Consider the following 20,833-nt stretch of genomic DNA (forward strand, 5'->3'; position numbering starts at 1 on the left):
TGTGTGTCTACTGGTGAGCCTGCAGTAGAATGCAGTTGCGAACAAATGTGCGCGCGTACGTGCGCGTAGCTCGAGGAAGGAGAGCGAGAATCGCGCCATCGCTAATAAACACACGAAAGCGAGATATTGTGTCAACACGCAAACACGTTGAAAGAAAAGAGTTGTTTGTGGATTTTTCTTGTTGAGAAGACAAGCTTTTCTCTTTCGCCCCCCCGGCCTGTCTCTCAAACCAGCGTGGCACTAATAGGCATTCTGCGAGACGCTCCGCTTTGTAATTAGCCGGGAACCAAGAGGAAAAAAAGACACATCGATAAACAAAGATAAAACAATTTGCGCCTTTCGCTCATCATGAAATCTCCAGACAAAGTGATATGCTATTATCATCCCTTTGATGCATTCGGGTAAGTTTGAGCCCGTTCAACTGACACCACCATGTCTTTAAGAGGAGAAGGGGAAAAAAAGAAACACATTGAAACACAAGTGGAGGCTTGTTCGAGGAGTTATTAACTGCCCCCCCCCCCCCCCCCCCCCGTAAAGGCCATTCACGATTTTGGCGCAGTTGTCGTCAGAGTCGGGGCAGGAGTTATGGTGGCACCGGGTGCTGCGTCCTAATCCACACAGCGCTCTGGCAGAGCATAGGGCCCCGGGACCGCTGCCCGTAGTTTTATGTCGGAGCCAGGGACAGGGGACGGTGGCCATCAAGCGGCTGCAAACATCCAGTTCATCTATTCCGGGACGGCAGTGCAGCAAATAAAAATGGTTTCAAGGCAAAAACAAAAACAAAAAACTGTGTTTGCTTCTCGTGCTCTCTCTCCTTCTTTCTTTCTAGCCTCTGTCTCCCGTGACTGACTCGCACGATTTCTCACGATTTCCATCTATTTCTGCCTTGAAAAATGTTTACGCTTAATGAGAGCAGTTCAGTCTCCTCATGAAGCACAGGCGCCTTCTAACAGTATTCTTAGCCACAGCGGATCAATATTGGCTCCATTCACCCATCTGCCTCGGCGCATCGCTGGAACTTTTTCTAAAATTAATAATTTTATCGGGGCCCCCCGAACTCGACTGATTCGTGTCTGACGAAATCAGCGGCATCTGCGTTATCCAGGCAGGTTTTTTTCTCCATTTCAAAAAGCTGTCAGACCTCGCTGATTAGCTGATGTGTAACAGTAACGAAATGTTCACATTCCCAAACACATTTAACGCCATGACGCAAGTCGATGGAAACGCGAAAGAAGCGGAGGGGGAGGTGAGGGCAGAGAGGGTCGAGTGCAGCCATGTAGAAAATGCCGGAGGCATATTGCGCCAGTAGCAACAACGGCTCCCAGGGGCCCCTTCTGCTTTCTGTCTGCCCTGGCGGGGGGGCAGAAGAGGTGAATCAGAGCGACAATGACCTCTGAACTCTGTCACTTTGGGTGAGAAGCTACGGCTGAAAATCTCTGCCTTCCTGTCACAGGTGGTCCCTCGGCTCTGAGCATCAAACTGCGACAGCAGGGAGGCCACCAGGATGGGGATAGATAGATAGATAGATAGATAGATAGATAGATAGATAGATAGACAGACAGACAGACAGACAGACAGACAGACAGACAGACAGACAGACAGACAGACAGATAAATAGATTGATAGATAGATAGATAGACAGACAGACAGACAGACAGACAGACAGACAGACAGACAGACAGATAGATAGATAGATAGACAGACAGACAGACAGACAGACAGATAGATAGATAGATAGAAGGCTAAATATCTGGGCATGGACTACATGAATGCAAGGATTCAAATTCACACTGTTCTTAACATATTTTTTACATATTTCCTTTATTCCCTGGAGGCGCGTGTCCGGAAAAACTTTTCCCGTTCAGCCCAGGCCGCTCCAAATTTGTGTGTGTGTGTGTCTGTGTGTGTGTGTGTGTGTGTGTGTGTGTGTGTGTGTGTGTGTGTGTGTGTGTGCACGCGCACACGTGCACGTTTGTGTGTCTCGTTCTAATGAAGACATTTCAGTGTGTTTTCTCTCCAGGGATAACAAAGTAAGGTCACACCAGCTAGTCCCTCATTTGTACCACGATGCTCTTTTTTTTTTCCCGTCGGTTCGGTTGCGAACGGCAACGGCTCCGGTATTTTGTCGGTGGGGTTTGGGGGCAGGGGGGGGGGGGGGGGGGGGCGGGAGCTCTTCCACAACTTCCATCAAACTCACTTAACCGGCCGTAATCACTGCATCCTTTATCTGCGGCATCCGAGGGGACGAATTATTACAAATTATATATAAATACACAGGGAAAGCAAATGAATTGCAGCATGTGTGGCTGTGAGCGATGGCCCACACCGTGGCATAATCTGTAAAATCCAGACCACTTTCGCAATAACCAAAAACAACTACATCTGTCTATAAAACAGAGCCCGCAACCGTAACTGTTTTTAATCAAGTGTGAAAGTCTGCCTGATACACAACCTTGTGCGCTTTGTCTCCGCCGAAGCCTGTGCACGCACGCAGGCACACACACACACACACACACACACACACACACGCACACACAGAGTTCATGCTCTGGCAGGCAACAGAGCCAAACAAATATATTTTCCTCTTTCAATCTCTTTCAATTAATGTTTGTTCGGATGTTTTCTCACAGAAACCGAACTGAGAAGCCTTCAACTTGTTCATCATTTCTGCACTTGTTGTCACAACTGGAAATATTGTGAGGTAATGTGGCCATGGGTGCATATTTAATATTTAAAATGCAGATTGCGATGAGTCAGAGACGCTGAGCGGGGATTCCCACAGATGACGTGCCCGACATATGTAGCGCCCTCCGTTTTTGCTATCGCCGCTTAGACTAAAATAACCTCTCACATTGCCTCAAACAGAAGGGGAAACAAAACACACTTGCAAAACTTCCAACTAATGATAAAGAAGCCTGTTGAGTTTATTCGGTCAGTCAACAACGCCAATGATGCACAATGAATCATTCTTGCAAAGTAGTGAAAGTTGAAAAAGGTAATGAAATAAACTGAAATACTGAAATAAACTCCCAAAAAGTGCTTTTTATAGCCATTTTATCGCCTATTTTAATTCACGATATGTGCTGACTCTGAGGTATTCTTCGGAAAAGCGCTTACGTTATACTTCTGCTCCCGCCCCCTGTTAACGGAATTATAAGGCATTTTGCAGAAGTGGTAAGGGGGGGATATTATAAGCTTTTTTTATTATTATTATTATTATGGTGGCCGCCGTAGAAGCCCTGGCTGTTAATGGAGACTTCTGAAACTTTGGATTGCGTGCGGTCCGCCTCTAAAAAAGTCCTGGAAAATAGCCGACACCACAGCCGCTGCCAGGGCCACATCCAGCCATGTCTAATTTTAGGGCTGGACCTCTAAAGCCTACATTTTTACGTCCCACCAGGGGACGTTGCTGATTGTCCTCCCCTCCACGCCGCGCGCACCCACGCATGCATACACACGCATGCACACGCACGTGCACACACACACGCACACACAAACACAGACTCTGGCCCTATCGCTTGAGTTCTAAACCTGAAATATCACCACCATATCCCCACCCTACAACATGTTTTCAGCCAAAGGATAGAGGGGGTGGGTTGCAGCAGCTGACACAGAAAGCAGGTGTGTGTTCGGCTGATAAGATATCCACTCTTTGTGTGCATCCATGTGTGTGCGCGCACGTGTGTGTGTGTGTGTGTGTGTGCGTGTCGTTGTTCTCCTCTGTGCGTTGGAGCAACTTCTGTTGACAGAGGAGACAAAGTGTGTCAGACTTCAAAGTGTGAAGAGGGCGGAGTCGCCGAGATGGTTAGGGCTGGTTGAAAAGGAAGTGTGTGGGGGTTTTTGTTGGCGGCGTGTGCGACATACACGTGCCATTCATCGTCTCCCAGCTCACGGTGGCGTTGAATTATTCTGCGGGGCCGTGCGGTGCGGCAGAGATGAACCGTAGGGCTGTGGGATTAAGGCACTGGAGGAGGGAGATGGAATTAGAAAATTGCAAGGGTTAGGGTTCAGGGTTTAGGGTTTAGGGATTAGGGTTTAGGGGTTATGGGTGAGAGTTTGGATTAGAGTTAACCAATACAAATTCTACAGCCAACATCTAGAGTACAGCACACCTTCCTTTTAGTCGAGGCTGTTCAAAACAAGATTTGTGTTTTCACAACTCGTAAATTATCTTCAGTAAGTATATATTTCTACAATGTAAGTTGGCTGCCAAACAACCTGACGGATCTGTCAGCGCACGTCCAAAGAGATTCCTGCAGGTGCCCTTACCATGGCGGTCTATCAAATCCTGACATGAGATGGAGCTGTCACTAGTCTTTCAATATATTCATCACATACGAGTGAGCGTGAATACCAATGCATAGACACACACACATACACACACCCTCTCTTACATACACACCCATACACAGAAATACACGTACTAGGGATTTGAATTGGCAGGAAAATTCTGCTACTATGACATCTCGGTATGAATTTGATATATATTGCATATACATAACACTCTAACACCTCTACAAACACGCAACGTGTGCAATAACTGTGCATTATATTGTAATAACACTGTAAATATGTAGTAATAACATAGTTATAATCTATACCTAGTCATTCTTTGATGCCCATATGATAGCACACATATGTATTCTTTCTGCACAGTACATCCATCTGTATTTATGTTTTATACAAACAGCCAATTCTAGCAACCATACTACCACTTAGCCAGAGCGATCGCCTTGTAACTTCAATTAATCTGTGTATGGAATCACATTTTGTATATTCTGGCTATTTTTGTTTCCTTATTTTTATTTCATATTTATTTACAATTGCAAATACAAATGTTTCATATATGAAAATAGACTTGGCCATTTAAGCAGATTCTCATTCTGACTCTCATTACTTTAGCATTGTGATCTATCAAAATCATTGATGTACATTTTGGAAGGAACTGTACTAGTACACAAAGGGTTAACTTCCTCATCCAAAAATGGCCTATTTGACCGGCTGAGGCCTGAGATCACGCCGGACATGAGGCAGCACAGCCAGCTTCGCTCATCGTAAATGGCCGCTCTCCACTACTGTTCAGGAAACTATACTGAATCAACCCTCATTCTTTATGTCAGACCAGGAAAACATCATGAGCTGATCAGCTAGATTTGAAATTAAGAAGGGCTGAAGAGATGTCTTTTAAATTCAAGAGCCATATTCAGCCCCATACATTTAACAAAATGGATTTTTTTTAAAAAGACACTCACATACACTGTTAGCCTCTGTACTAGGTGTGAGCATTTGGGTTCCACTTTAAATAAAAATAAAATAAAATAATATGCACACAATTCACATTTTGGAAACTTGAATTTGAATAGATATTATGTATTGTAGCGCTTGGACCCCGAAGCATCAACTTCACATCAACGGTAAAATACATTTGTATTCGGGGGGGGGGGTGGCAGGTGGAGCTGCAGACTCTCAGGTGGGTTAGAACAAAGAGGCTGAGTGGACAGAGCTATTGGCTGTTTTAAAATAGGAATGACGGGACAGTTCATTACATGCTTTTCTAGATGGCTTTGTTTAAGGCTCACGGCTAATTTGTCTCCATTAGGCATTGATATCACGTTTATATTAGGTGCAGGGAATAATAACACCGGCTCCCCCCAGCGCACAGCACGGTATGGGGGGTGGGGGGGTTCTTAACACGGTTAAATGGCTATGGAGTCCATAACATGGTTTTAAAATAGAAAAGGGGGCAAAAGTTTACGGCTTGGTTTAAAAATTCTGTCATCTGTTTGAGGCTTGTAGCTACTTTCTGCGTTGCACGATAACGTAACATTTTTTGGGGAACAGGGAACACTGCAAACGGGTGTCAGTCACACACTAGAGGGGGAGAGAGAGAGAGAGAGAGAGCGACAGAGAGGGGGGGGGAGAGAGAGAGAGCGAGAGAGGGAGAGGGAGAGAGAGGGAGAGTGAGAGAGAGAGGGAGCATCTGGTTCTCAGGTGGGGTCCTATAATGGCTCAGTGATAAGCTTTCAAGTGTAGTTTCAAGAGGCTTCACGGAGGTGGTAATGCTACTCATTCTTGCAATAAATTTTATAGCACCCTTCACAAGATATCAAAGTGCTCCATAATAGATTAAAACAAAAGAGGAAATATAATGTGTATAAAAAATATAAAATTACAAACGTGTGCAACATAACAATTTGTGTGCGTGCGTGCGTGTGTGTCTGAATAGCTTTGGACCCCTAACCTCCTAAAGCCTGATTCACAGCGAATCCGACAATCAACAAAAGAGAGAGAGAGTTGGATTCGCATGTCAAAGCTGTGAGGTTGCTGCGATGAGGAATTTCCGCGTGCGTTTGAGGCCCAGGGATTCGTTCAAATTTTCTCATGCGCCAAGTTATGTCCGACAGTTGGTCCGACAATTGGTCCCGTATATAAAATAATAGCGTTATTAACATTAACCTTGGGTCAATTAATTCATTTTAATGTCAGTGACGTATGTGGGTTTTTGGGGGTTTTTTCGCGCTTTGCAAACTCTTTATAAAGGAAGTTTTAAAATCTCATTCATGGAAAATGGTGAATGTCCAGCTGAGCAAATTACTCACTATTGTACTGGAAAAAAACAGCCTTTTCCTCCTGCCTTCCTCCGCCCTCCTGGTGCACTAGGGGGGAGGAGGATCCGATGGCAGATGCGGATATGCATCCGGTGTGAAGCAAGATTTACCCGAAGCAAAACGTTTGTAAAATGTCCGACAATCAATGTCGGACGTGGGAGTTTCGGTTACGGAAAAGCTCACACAAGATCACAAGAGCAGAACATCTCGCCACTCCACGATTTTCATCCCCCATCCTCAACACACGCACGCACACACACACACACACACAGAAATACACGCACATACTATGCTCTCCCACTCTCAGTCCCAATGAAGTGGAGGGGAAAGGCGTGCTGATCGACAGAGATAAGCCCTCTAATTAGAAAACGTTTGGCAGTGGTGGGGTGGTGGGGGTGGTGGAGGGGTGGTGGGGGTGGCAGTTTCTTGGCAGTTGAGGCCGCGGTAGACCGAGAGACTCATCCTGGGTTTCCACACAACGCGCGGCCCCCTCCAACACCCCCCACCCCAACCCGCAATTAGAGAAACATCTGCTATCGGACGATCTACTCCGTGTCGCGTGGCAGAGGGAGATGTTCTACAGCGGCGGCGCCCGTCAATGTCATTCATTGTCGTTGTCCCCCCTTCTCTCTCTTTCTCACTTCCCTCTCCCCTCCCCTCCCCTCTCCTGATGGACGGCGAGATACGCATGGCACCCCGCACACTAATACACGGAATGAGTGGCGGCGTCCGCTCATCAATATTCATGCACCAGCGAGCAATGCGCGTACAAGGTGCGGTGCGCTGCGGTCTGAGGACACGTGCAAGATTTTCGGGGATGGGACAAGCATGCCAAACTCCACCAACCACGAGAACACACACACACACATACTGAATGTGTCATGCATATGCACACATTTATCCGCCGCGCACGCAAACACTGAAGAGGGCTGTTTACAGTGGACACGTCCTCGGCGCACAAATTTAAGCACGATATTAATGCCCACACACGTTATGCCCAGCGAAGTATATGGTGCGTGGTAAATCACACGTGCACACACACACACACACACACACATACACACACACACACACACACACACACACTCGTGTAATAAGTGAATAAGACGCGGAGCACGAACAAACACGGAATCTCTAAGATATACATAAACACGTGGGGACTCGCACGAAACACGCAGATATCCAGACATTGTTAAATGCAGCTAATCGCAGACAGACACACATTGATTTCCACCCAGGATGCGTATGTGCACACTCCTCGTCTCTCCCTCCGTCTTGTCGCTTTTAGGGCCGGCTTTTGGGGATTTACAGCGCGGGGGAAAGTGAGATCAGTTGCTGATAGAGAGGTTTTTTGTTTTTTTTCTTTCTTTCTTTCCTTCTTTTCTTTTTTTTTTTCCCCGGCCCCGACGAAATGTCACATCGACAACCTTTCATGATTTTTAATCTGGCGGGCCCGCGGCGGCCCCACGAGCATGTTCAGGCGAAAAAAGGAAATAAAAAAATAATAATAAAAAAAAACAAAAAAAAAAAACAGGAGTAATGTAATGGTGCATTATGCCGCCTGCGGTGCCGCGCAGACATCACGGCGTGGCACCCGTGGTCCCAGAGACTGCCATGTCAGACCGGGGGTGGGGAGGGGCAATTTATGAGCTTCTACTTCCTGATTGCACTGCCTGATTCGGAATATGAGCAAGCCGTCATTTGAATAACCTATACCCAGAGAGACGGGGGGGAGAGTGAATAAGCCCCGTCATTTAACTTTCACACATGCTCAGCTGGGGTTTAATGTAGGAGAGGGGGGTCAAGTTTGGGGCATAACCGAGGCTAAGTAGGGTTTTGGCACAAATATATATATACATATACATGTACATACATAGATATACATAAACCTTTGCTCGTGCCCAGAGACTGATTGCCTCAGCAGAGAAAAAAGGATTTTTAAACATTTTTTTTTTTGTTGAGGAATCACGCCTTGTTGGTTCAACTCCCCACAGTTTCTCAGTCGTTCCCGTTGAAATGCCGCGCCGAGCATCTGCTCCGATTCAAAGGGATTTGTCCTCCCTACGTGCTGTGTAAACACGTGCAGGGCTTTGAATTAATGACCTTGAGGCTCAGCGCACAACATGAACGGAGAGAGAGAGAGAGAGAGAGAGAGAGAGAGAGAGAGAGAGAGAGAGAGAGAGAGGTTATCTCGGCTCCTCCGCTCGGGTCGAGGAGGGCCAGAGCCACCGTCTTCGTCAAAACCGCCAACTCAGGTCACCCAGGCTCTCTGCAATGAGCCGAAAATCAGGACAGCAGAAACAGAGAGAGCAGGAGGGGAGAGAGAGAGGGAGAGAGAGAGCGAGAGAGAGAGAGAGAGTAGGGGAGAGAGCAGGAGGAGAGGGACGAGTGTGAGCTCACTCAAGGATAGAAATGGGAGAACTGGAGCATTTCCCCCTCGTGGACACTCACCATTTATGGCCCAGTCAAAGTGAAAGAGAAATTATATTTTTTTGGGGGGGTTCTTCATCCCGTGTGTGTGTCTGGTTTGTGTGTGTGTGTGTGTGTGTGTGTGTGTGTGTGTGTGTGTGTGTGTGTGTGTGTGTGTGTGTGTGTGTGTGTGTGTGTGTGTGTGTGTGTGTGTGTGTGCGGGCGGGCAGGCGTGCGTGTGTGCGTGCGTATACTCCAAACACGGGCTAGTCTGTAAGGATTCCATTTTTTTTTTTTATCTGGTGCAACTTTCCTCCTTCCATTTAACACTGCCAATATAGTTTAGCTCAGAGTAAGAAAAAAAGCCTCATCCTCCGCTTGCAAGCTGTCCAACCACTCCGTGACACAGCGAGAGCTATCTGAGCCCAGGACAGGCAGAATAAATGGAGGTTCGGAAATGTGGCAGCTCTACAGTCTGTTGGCTGGCGCAGGTAAGAAAAGAGCAGTCGTGCTTTGGGCACAATGAGCACAGGGAGGACAGAAAGATCAACGGCTTCCCAGCGGGGCAGAGCGTGCGTGGAGCATTCTCAGTACGAGTCACGGTTTCTTTTTTGTTGCGTTAATTTTTTGGTTTAATCATGGCCGTTTCTCAAGCTGTTGTGGATGGAAGGTAAAAGTCAGCGCAATAAAAAGGAGGGGGTTGGCCTCAGAGACTCCGGAAATCAAAGCTGATCCAATCCTATGCATAAGGAGATGCATTTTCTTTTTTTTCCCATGGATTTTATCAGCGGCCATTTTTGTTTGAATTGGTTCCTTTTTTGTGGTGGAGAGAGCAATCTAGTAATTTTTGACACATATGCCTCAAATCGTCCTCAGTCCACGTGACCCTCCCGTGCGATCTCCGGTGACCACCTGTGGGGTTCTAGCACCACAGCTTGAGAAAGACTGTTCTGATTGACACATACATGATGTGGTCATCCGTGAGAGTTGAATTAATATAATTGGATATTTCTGTGCACATTGAATAAATATATGTACAATAATATGGACATGGATAACAATAGGTGAGCCGGTCTAAATGATTACAATGTTATGACGTATTACACATTATTACATATTACGATGTCTTATGATATTACAATGTTATCATGACATTATTACAATGTTATTACACATTATTACAACATTATTGCGATGTTAATACATTTTTATTACAACATTATTTCATTGTTATTACAACATTATTACAATGGTATTACGACATTATAACAACAACATTTTTTATTCCAACGTTACAATGTTGGCACTACACAATAACAGTGTTATTATTAAATGATCACATTGTAAACATATGTTTAGTGAGGTGCACCTTCATCCTTTATTGCTTTTTGCTTTTTTAGTGAGCGTCTATGTCGCCGGCTTGGTCCGACGCACTCAGGCCCGCGTCGCTCCCCAATGCACTCAGGGTATCGGGGGCTGAGCCGTGTGACAGAGAATAATTGGGCGGCTCTGGCGCTCTATTGTTAGCGTTCCGCTCTGGTTCTACCTTTTCTCCCACCCAACATCTATTCCTGTCAAAACGTAATTTACGCATCGCAGTGAAATCCGAGACGATAATAAATAAAAAATGCGTCTGGTGATATTTCCGAGGCAGCTGATTGTAATGTGTGTGTGTGTGTGTGTGTGTGTGTGTGTTTACCAGCACGTAGTCAGACTATTTATGAATGGCCTTTAACAGCAGCGGAGAAATGAAATGCTGGCGCCTCCATTCTCTCCTTTATTTTCCTCTCTCTCGCTCTCTCCTTCTCTCTCTTTCTTTCTCGGCTGTGAGCCTGCATGTGACAACTCATGGTGCGTGGCATTCAGAGTCGCCGTTCAAATCGACGGATGTGCAACTGTGTTTGCATGGAGAGCACGTACAAACTCCTTATGCGCGCGTGCGTGCGTGCGTGCGTGCGTGCGTGAGTGTGTGTGTGCATGTTTTTTTTGTCAGGGAAAGAAAAAGTGAGTAACCAAGAGCTAGAGGAGCGAGCGGGGGGAATAATTTATGACCACTGCACCCTATAATTAGCAAAAAACTAAATTGTGTGCTGCTTGTAGAGCCCTGCTACAGTACAGCACCATACACACACACACACACACACACACACATACACACATACACATATACACACATACACACATACACACATACACACACACACACACACACACACACACACACACACACACACACACACACACACACGAAAGAGCGAGACTCTGACGTCCCTTTTGCTAAGCTTCTATAAGCTTATGGGGGGCCATTTAGACGAGACCTTAAAAACCACCAACGACCGGTATTGACCAATCGCTAATTCTGAAATGACATTTTGGCGTTAACTATGTCAATGGAGCGAGCGGCTTTGGTAATTCCAAGAAAATTGTGAAAAAATAAAAAATAGTTGTGTTGAGTTGAGTGTGTATGGGGGTTACCATTAACTGCTGCCGCCAATCGGGCGTACAATGTGTGTGTGTGTGTGTGTGTGTGTGTAGGGGGGAGAAGGCGTGGCAGCTATGGATCGGTTTGCATTGTGCGGGGGGCTTTCGGGGGTGGAGGCTGCTCCAATCCGTGGCAGGAGGTCGATTGATCCGCTCCACACCCACACCCCACTACCCACACCCACACCCACCCACCCACCCACACACACACTTTTAACCGCAGCCACACCAAGAGGGGGCCCCCCTCCGGAGTCTAGACTAAAGAGCATGTAAGATGTTCTCTCCGCTTTGAAAAGTGCTATTAAAATAAATGTCTCACTTGTATTATTATTATTATTAAAGCAGAGAGGGGCCTCCCTCTTCTTCTTCTTGTAAAGAGGACCCCCGTTGTGGGGTCCTGCCCGAGGCGTACGCTCAGTTTTGCAAAAAAAAAAAAATTTTTTTAAGAAATTCATGTTTTAATCATCACAAAGTGAAATTTTTTTCCTCCCTCCTGACAGCCGCTGATATAATTGTTTGAACTTTTTTTTTTTTTTGTCTTGTTCATCTTGTGTCATTTTCTGGTGTAATTAAATCTGCACAATAAATTTGCATCAAATTTACGGGCAGCTTTTTTAATTACTTAATCTCACTGGCTCCCAGTATTTTACTGCTTGTGAAAAGCGCTGCGTCGCGTGGCGTTGATTGACGCTCCAGATCGTCAGGCTGCATCATCCCCCTGCGCTTTACAGCAGAGATCCCGATGACGGGCGTCGCTCGTAATGCACCCCCCCTGTCCGGCGGCAGTGCATCCTGCCGCTCATAAGCCGAAGTAGGCGTTTGCCCAAGGAGTCTGGTGGAGCCGTGGACCCAGGCTCCTCCCATTTATGATCTACGGGCCAATTGAGAACGGCCCCCAAAAAAAAAGCTTCACAATGTTACAGAGAACAGGTAAGAAATGGGGCAATAGCAGGGGCTCAGCGAGCACTGAGCTTGGGTATAAAAATAGTAGGGGAATATTACTGTACAGAGGGAATAAACATGTATACAGTTACGGGAATGTGGATAAATGGATAAATTCTTGAGTCCGAACGATTTAAAATGATTGCACCGTTGTTACAGGCTCAAATTGGAGAGTGTGTTTTCCAGGACTGGGAAATAGACGGCATGGCTTCTATTATCCAACAGGCAAACCGGGGATGTGCTGAAAAGCCAACGTAACGGTTTTTGGACATGTTTTCGAAGCTCGCTGGAGGGGCTGGCTCAACTGTGCGAGCCAACGTGTTCATTTTGCAAAATTCCGTTCCCCTAGCCCATAAATATGAACGCCAGCTCATTTCCTCCGTGTTCAGATAATGCATAAGAGCTGCCGAGCGCATCAACCGAAATAACCCGATAGTAAGTAGTATCTAAACTTCTCCAGTCAAGCAACAAATGCATTCGATCGTTTTTTGACCCAGATCTAGAAAAAAATTACTATTTGTATGGCTTTGCTCACAGCCAATCACCACAAGTGTTGTTCGATTGAATGCGTCGTGTGATTGGCTCACTATCACAGCAGCAGCTACAACAGTCTGTTAAAGGACAGGTTCACAGTTTTTCAAGTCTTGTCTTAAAACAAGAGTCATGAACAGCGCAAGAGGTTTTCCTCGCTGTAATCATTCCTCCTGTACTGGCTATTTGTTTAAAATGAAACTGCCCAAATACTTCATTGTACAATTTTGTAGTTATTCAATAAATATTTCAATAATTTGAACACTTTCAAAGTGTATTTGTGCAAAAATCATTTGGATGGGAAGGAGTGGTGACATTTAACGCAGCTGAATGCTTCCATTCACATGATGGTACAGTAGGAAAAAGATTTATGGAATGATTTTTTTTGTATTGTATCGGTAGCACTTTAAGGTACTGGTATTGGTACTGCTATCGTCATTTTCGAAACAATATCCACCCCTAGGTAGTGTTGATTGAGTGTTGGTTGCTGATGATTCAAGATTCAAGATTTTTATGGTTACATCCCATTATACTGTACAAGTATGAGGGAGTCAAATTCTCGGGTTTCGGCGCCTCGACATCCCAGCAACAGGAGCAAATAAATGCTGCGCTTAATAATGCGTTTCATTATATCTCGTGTCTTTCCACCTTCGGAAACCATTATTTCAGTGCATTTTTGGCATTCGCCGTTGTCCCCGGCGGCTTTGAAAGAAGGCCAAACTTTCAACCGCATTCAGCTGCAGCTTTGAATTTGGGATGCGGCTCAGACACATAGAGAAGACGAAGTACACCAGTAGGGTGTAGTCGGGTTTTGTAGAGAGAATACTCAGTCATTAATTCAATAATTTCCTGTACGTTTATGTGCGCCTTGGCACTGTTAGGACCAGACTGTATCGGCACCTCCCGTTTCGGTGCCGTCTCTTTAACCGTTCAGCTCGTCAGCCCCCAATCCCTCAACCGTGTTTGAATTACCTGAGTTTCCAATTAGCCCCAATCGCACAATGCTGGTTAGCTCAGGGTCGGTCAAAACTTGAAGGGAGCCTTTTTTCCCTGTGCAGTTCCACTGGGTAAACTCTAATTGGATGAGTGCTCTTCCAGGGGGATGCGAGGTCATGTTGGTAAATAAACTTTGGTTTTCTCTGGCCACCACAGCTCAGTGCGGCCGCCTTGGCAGTCGCCTGGTTGCCAGGGCGGGCACGGTAGACTTAAGCCCTCGCCTGATCAAAGCAATGCTTTTCCGTTTCATTGTCACGCCGCGCCTGCGTTGCCTTGACAAAACAACGGCATCTCCTCGGAACGAAACATTTCCTAACTGTGTACGTTCCGTACTTTGATTTGTAGGAATATATTGCCGCTCACAACAGATTTTCCTTTTGCTCTCCGTTGCTTTCAAGTTTGAAAAACCCACTTCTGTCCGGAGGTAGGGAACGACACAAAACATTTCACGCTTGTATATCAAAAAGCTACTCGCTAGAACAATGTAGGCCGTGAATTATCGATAAAGGGAGGTTTAAGTGATGGGTATGTCTGACACTTGAGGGAAGAGAGGGAGGGGAAGTCAAGGAGAGTAGGGAAATAATGTTTTACGTGCGGACTGCAGAGACTGCTGCTGAGTGACAGCGAGGTAAGGGACGCGTACAACCAAACGACCGCTCAGAATTATCATTTGTCACCCCACCCCTTTGTCGGAATTTCCCATTGTTCCAATTGTTCAAGGAAGGCCTTGAGAACCGCTTTCTGTGGCGTTTTCTGCCCCTGTTTTTCTTTTGCATTTTCGCACTGCTCTCCATTTAAATTCCCGGTTGCTGATAGTTAATATTCAGTTTCCTCTGCAAAGCTGTTCTCTTTAGCACCCGGCTCATTAGTGCCACTTGTCAAAATCTCCCTCTATCGGATCTGTTTTGCCTTTCATTCAATCACGGAGCCCAGATCCTCCGCTCCCTCTTCCCCTCCCCAGCCCCCCCCCTACCCTCTTCTTGTACTTTTCCCTCTGCAGACGGTGCATGAAGGTGTATGCTCACCGCACTCCATTTACCTGCCAGTGCACATCTGTGTGGTGCGCTCCACTGGGAACCAAGCATGTGTGTTTAAGCAAGATAAATTACAAAAAAAATCCACAAACAAACAAATCCAAATCAGGCCCGGTGGCTTAAAAACAAACCCCCCCATCGACCGCACAGCCCCGATAATGAACCTGATAGCTTAAGCGCTCCTCGCTCGTCTTCACGCATCAATACAGCCGCAGTTTGAAAGAAACTTTTGAAAAAAAAAAAAAGAGGCAAATCTGGAAGGGTTTGATGTCTTTGCGGAGTCATTCTCCCCCTGAAGTGAAGTGAAAGAAAGTTAAAAAAAAAAAACATATATATATATATATATATAATAAAAAAGCCAAGCATGACTAGAATGAGGTATGGCTGCCGTAACCCCAGGGGCGGCCGGATTAGTAACAGGCAACAGTCTGAGCGGGGTGGGAGTGGAGGGATGGGGATGGGGGCGGGGGGGGTGGGGGGGGTGTATTGACACAGAGATTAGACGGATCTCCCTGTAAGAAAGCCAGTGGATAAATATGCCTCTCGTCCCTGGGTGCGACTAAAAGAACCAAATTATCGTCGGAGTAAAATGTATATGAGCGCTGGAGTTTTGGCGGGCTGAGGGAGGGTTGGGGTGCATGGTACCGCAATTACCATCCTACGTGTACAGTAGGGGTGTGTGAGTGCGTGTGTGGTACCATGGCTGTCATACTATTGTTGTCTGTGTGTGTGCATGTTTGTGTGTATGTGTGGGTTTTATGGTACCATGGATACTATTCTTCAGGTCTGTGTGTGTGTGTGTGTGTGTGTGTGCGTGCGTGCGTGCGTGCGTGCGTGCGTGCGTGCGTGCGGGAAGAAGGTGAATCTCAGCTGCGACCTCTGCTCCTTGGTGACCAATTTGAATAATTAAAGGGGAGTTCCACTGAAATTCCAAGCAAAAGCCAATAGGGCCAAGAGGACAAGCTAATTACGGATCTGAAGAGCACTAATGTAGTTAGAGGTGTCTAGTTTGTCATCACATCAGAAGGAATTAAAGGGAAATATCAGTTGTTATGCAAATGGTGTGGACTGAGAGCAAAAAGGTCAAACAAATTAAAACCAGAGTGTTAAAACCAGCGAGTGTCAGCGGGAAATGTTAAATAAATATCAGACGGGGCAATGTTCCGGCATGAAAAATAGTGAGGTGACCGTACAAATGTTACGTTAAAACCAACTGGATCGACTAGGATTTTTGGGGTGTAAATAGTTGCAGCCAATGGTAATTTGTGTTTATCCCAATCCAAAAATCTCAAATACTGATACTGATAATATTTTTTTATATTTAATTCCCTCACATCTCCTCACTTTGACCATGGCGACAGGCAGCAGGCAGCAGGAGGGACGGCAAAAGAGACAGGGAGATCCTTCCATTAGAAATGACTGTTCTCAGAAGCAATGAAGTGACAGTGACAAATACCAATCTTCTTATCTTGATCGCATTTATTTGTATTCCATCATTTCCCTTACAGCCTTCATTTGGCTGAAGCTGGATCATTTTCATTTATAAGTATCCCCTTGATTGGTCACCACCTTGATTTCTTGTCATTTTTTTCTCACTGAGACTCGACAGAGTCAACAGGCGCAGCAAGCAGCTATATTTGTGCCCCTGCAATTTTAATTAGAAAATTGCTCTTGACATGATTGGATGGATGGGAGGCCACAGTAAAACAGTTACTCGATTAGGAAGAGCTGCACTGCACTCTCTAAATATCGGGAAAATGTTGTGAGCTCCCAAGTAAATATTGCACTTTCACAAGCGATGGTCTCCCATGTTTACGCACGATGTGATTTCTGTTACTGGGCACATTTCAGCCTTTCCTCAAATACATGGAGGAAAGGGCCCGCGCTTGCAATGTGTGAAGAGCCTTTTAAGACAAGATAAGATAATGGAAGACTTCATCGATCCCCTGGGGTAAATTCAGGAAAGGGCTTAGTTAAGGTATAGTTAAAGTCCGATCCAAACTGTATTAGAGCTAGGGCTAATTAGGGTGAAGGTAAGCAGGAAAAGTTTAGGGCTAGGGGCACAAAATCACTATACATCTTAAGTCATATATTCACTCGGTGTTCAAAATATGTTTTTTCTTGGTCTGTTTTCATTTTTGGTTATTTTTTATCACCGTATATGACATGCGTTGTCTCAGACTGAAAAGACACTTTTCAATCAATTTTTTGGATAACAAACTCACTCCGTAAACGCCTTCCTCTATCCACCCACCTCCAACCACCCCCAAGCCAATGGTTGGCAAAAGGCCCTGATCCCCGTCCTCCCCTTATGTGGGTGGCTCTCTGCCTGGTAGGGGATGTCGGTGGCTGCCGTTCACTTTGATGATGACTCGCTGTGGCAAGCAGCCTTTGATGCTTCCCTCCGCTTTGTGAATAAAGAATGCTCTTTGATTGACGTTGCACGCATTATGGCCGTTTTGAGAGTTGGCGGGGGAGAAAACGAGGCCTCTGAAAAGTCCCCCCTCCTATCCTCACTCTACCGCAGAGCCATGGAATTTGGACGGAAAAGCAGTCCCTACATCTCGATAGCCTACATCCATCCATCTCCATCCCAGCCCCGTCTGGGGGGGAAATCTATCCGTTCCCTTTTTTGTGCGTGTTGGATTAGAATTCAGCAATCGTTTGAACACTCAACAACTATTTTAAAGCCTGGACGGGAGTGGTGTCGAATGGTTAGTTAGAGTCGTGCTCCGAAATGAACGGCTGATAGCAGGGAGCAGTGACAGGGCGAAGTGGAGTCGGGATCAGCCTTAATCAACCATAATGGAGGATAAAATGAGCTCAGCCACCGCTACAAAAACATCTACCCCCTCCTCAGCATTGGAAAACCTGCTCAGTATTCTAACCCGGCACCTCCTCATAAGCAATTACGAGCAAATTATGCAGAGATAACGCTGCAAGGATTTAAGAGAGAGGAGAATGGACCCGTAAGAGCAGCAAGTCACATTTACTGCAACGAGCCCTTTGCTTTGTGAAATTGGAGAGTCTTTGAATGGCCTGATTTTGCTTAAAAAGAAACCACATGCGCACAGACTCACGCAGGGTGGCACAAATTTTTTGCGTCAAAACACCTCATTTCCTGCATTGTGGTGAATTTTTATGCACCAAGTTTTGCCTTTTCATCATCAATTCATGGTGAAAATTTAAGAAATTACGTAAAGGAAAACACAATTCATGAAGTGATTAACTAAATATTGGGGGGGGACGTATCCCCTGCATCCCCCTCCCCCGAAATCTACCGGTATGATATGCGTTGCAACGCAGAGAAATGTCGCATAGAGGGCCGACAGCATTCCCATCCAAGAAGAGATCAAAGAACTCCATTCTTGAAGCCTGGCATGCGAGTTATTGCTCCCAGCAGGGGACGTAAGACCCACATTAACATGTCGTCGGGGGTTTAGCGTAACGCGGCGGCATCACAATGAGGGACGTGAGGCGACCAGCGTGCGGCCGTGATGGATTGGATAAAGACGTGACCCGCGGATCCTGTCAGCTGCCTTCCCCTGCCACGGGACGCCTAATGGAGATGAGCACTACAGCGCTTGTGGGTTTCCAGAGTGTGTCGCCCTGTGTGTGTATGTGCATGCGCCCGCTCACTTCTGCTGGGTCGTGCGCCTGCCCCTCCCTGAAAGGAAGACCTAGCGGAGCGCTGACTGTATCACAAAGGACAGCGCCATACACCTGCTGAGATGACGGAGATGGCCCGGAGCCAAGGCGGCATATGGGTCTGGTTCTGGCCCTAATGAAAACAACCTGACATAAATACGGGACAAAACGGTGCACGCGGGAGACTGCCGCCGCACCTCCTCACCCCACAACCTCCAAGGTGCATAAACATCTTGTCTTTGAAAACTCCACGGGCAACAGCGGCTGAGATTTGGCGGAAGACACGGATGGCGCTGTAAACACGGCTCCTCTCAGCGTCCAAACACCTTGTTCCTCTGCCGCATAAAAAAATAAAAAATAAAAAAAATAAAAAGCCCCCTTCAGAAGAACCAACGGCGTTTGTAGCTCCAAACAAACATCTGTCCAGGACTACATTATGTTTGAAAAGGAAATCAAACTTTTCATAGCGTCTTCAAAAGGAAAACCCCTCGCAAAGGGCCGCCGTTTATGTCAGTAACAACCATCAGCGTTTCATCGTGACTTTTTAACAACACGACGTAAAAAGAATTTCAGGTCGAACAGTCAGAAGAGTTCCATCCACTTCATGACTTGGCCGCTGTTCTGGGGCGTTTTATAGCGGTTGGCCAAACAACAGATAATGGCATTTAAGCCGCTCGCAGCCTCAACCTTTGACCTTGTTGTGCTTCTTGGAAGAGCCCGAGGCGGCGGCCAGGCTCCAGATACGACCTCCTGGCAAGGAGAGATAATGCCCTGAACGACAGTCCTTAGATCCGTTAGTGCAGCCTGAGAGCTCACCGGATGTGCAGTGGAAATGTTTTCAATTGAAATAAAAATGCATAAATAACAGGCTGTAGCTCGCGTGTTGCAAGATCAAAATGACAAGGCTGTACTGATTACTCCGGCTCATCGGCTCCAGCGACAATAGCAGCTCTGTGAGCTGATCAGAACCAAAACTCAAGAAAAGTGAAAGTGAGAACTCACTGAAAGTGAGAACTATGAGAAGTGATAATAAAGAATTAATTAAGTACTCTTTTGAGATTTGGAAATCAAAGAGTCTCAAATCTCAAAAGGTTAAGAATAAAGGGTTTAATGTTCCTATATTCATACACGGTGAGTGATGGAGGACTTCCGGGGAAAGATGAACGAGAGCCAGATGAGTTCAAAGGAATTGTTGAATTCAGTCAGAATTACTTATTTTGGCAGAATGTTGCTCACTTTTTTTGCCTCGGACTTCCATTTACTCGCCCAGTTATTATTTTCCTATCGCATTTTCGCTCCACTTCAATTCGCCCCCGCCCGCTTTTTTGCCACGTCGACTCCCGAGTCATTTCAAAGATTTGTTCGCTTACGGGCGAGTCGTTTGCACGTCGTGCATCACTAGAGGCCGTAATAATAAGAACGGGTCCGTGACGTTTGGTGACGCTTTCGGCGATTAACAGGGTGGTGGTATAATGCTGTGAGGTTATTTAATTGTAAAAAAAAAAGTGCGCCATTGCAGAACAAAAGGATTTGAATCCTTGGTCTGCTGTACATAATGGTTCCATCATCGCTGTGATATACAGTACGCTGACGAACCGAAACACAGATTGATTTGGAAAACGGATGCCAAGCCCCCGCGTATTTCCAGAAGGATTTGAAAACAAATATATCAAAGCTGCGATGGTGATGATAGTCCCCTCAGATGTCAGAAGCCATTTTCGGGCCACATTTCTATCTCATTTCATTGGGATTCCGCGGTGCTAATCTGAGGCCTGAGGCCCCCGCATTATAAACGCTAACTGGGGGGCGGGGGGGGGGCGATGTGGAAGACAGAGTGTCCCCGCGCTCCTGTCGGGTCTTGCCGCTGATAGAGGAACCTCTTTGACGAGGTTGTGAGAGAAAAATAAATAAATAAAGGATTTGCGACCGGCAAAGTTGATCGGCCGCATTTGCGCCGAATCGCGTCAACGTCGCGGCGACCGACGTGGCGACAATTTCATCGCGACTTTTTGGCGGACCGAAAGCGCTCACTGCCGTGATTCCGACATTTAGCGGGAAGGCGGGGGCGGGGCAATCGGGATTTTTTTTTTTTTTTTTTACCCGCATAATGAGTGACGTTTTAATGATGTGATGTATATGCGGGAGCACTCTTGCTCATAGCGTGTTAATGATCCGCAGTGTTGC

The sequence above is a fragment of the Zeus faber genome (assembly GCF_960531495.2).
Source record: "Zeus faber genome assembly, chromosome: 2".
Taxonomy (NCBI): Eukaryota; Metazoa; Chordata; class Actinopteri; order Zeiformes; family Zeidae; genus Zeus; species Zeus faber.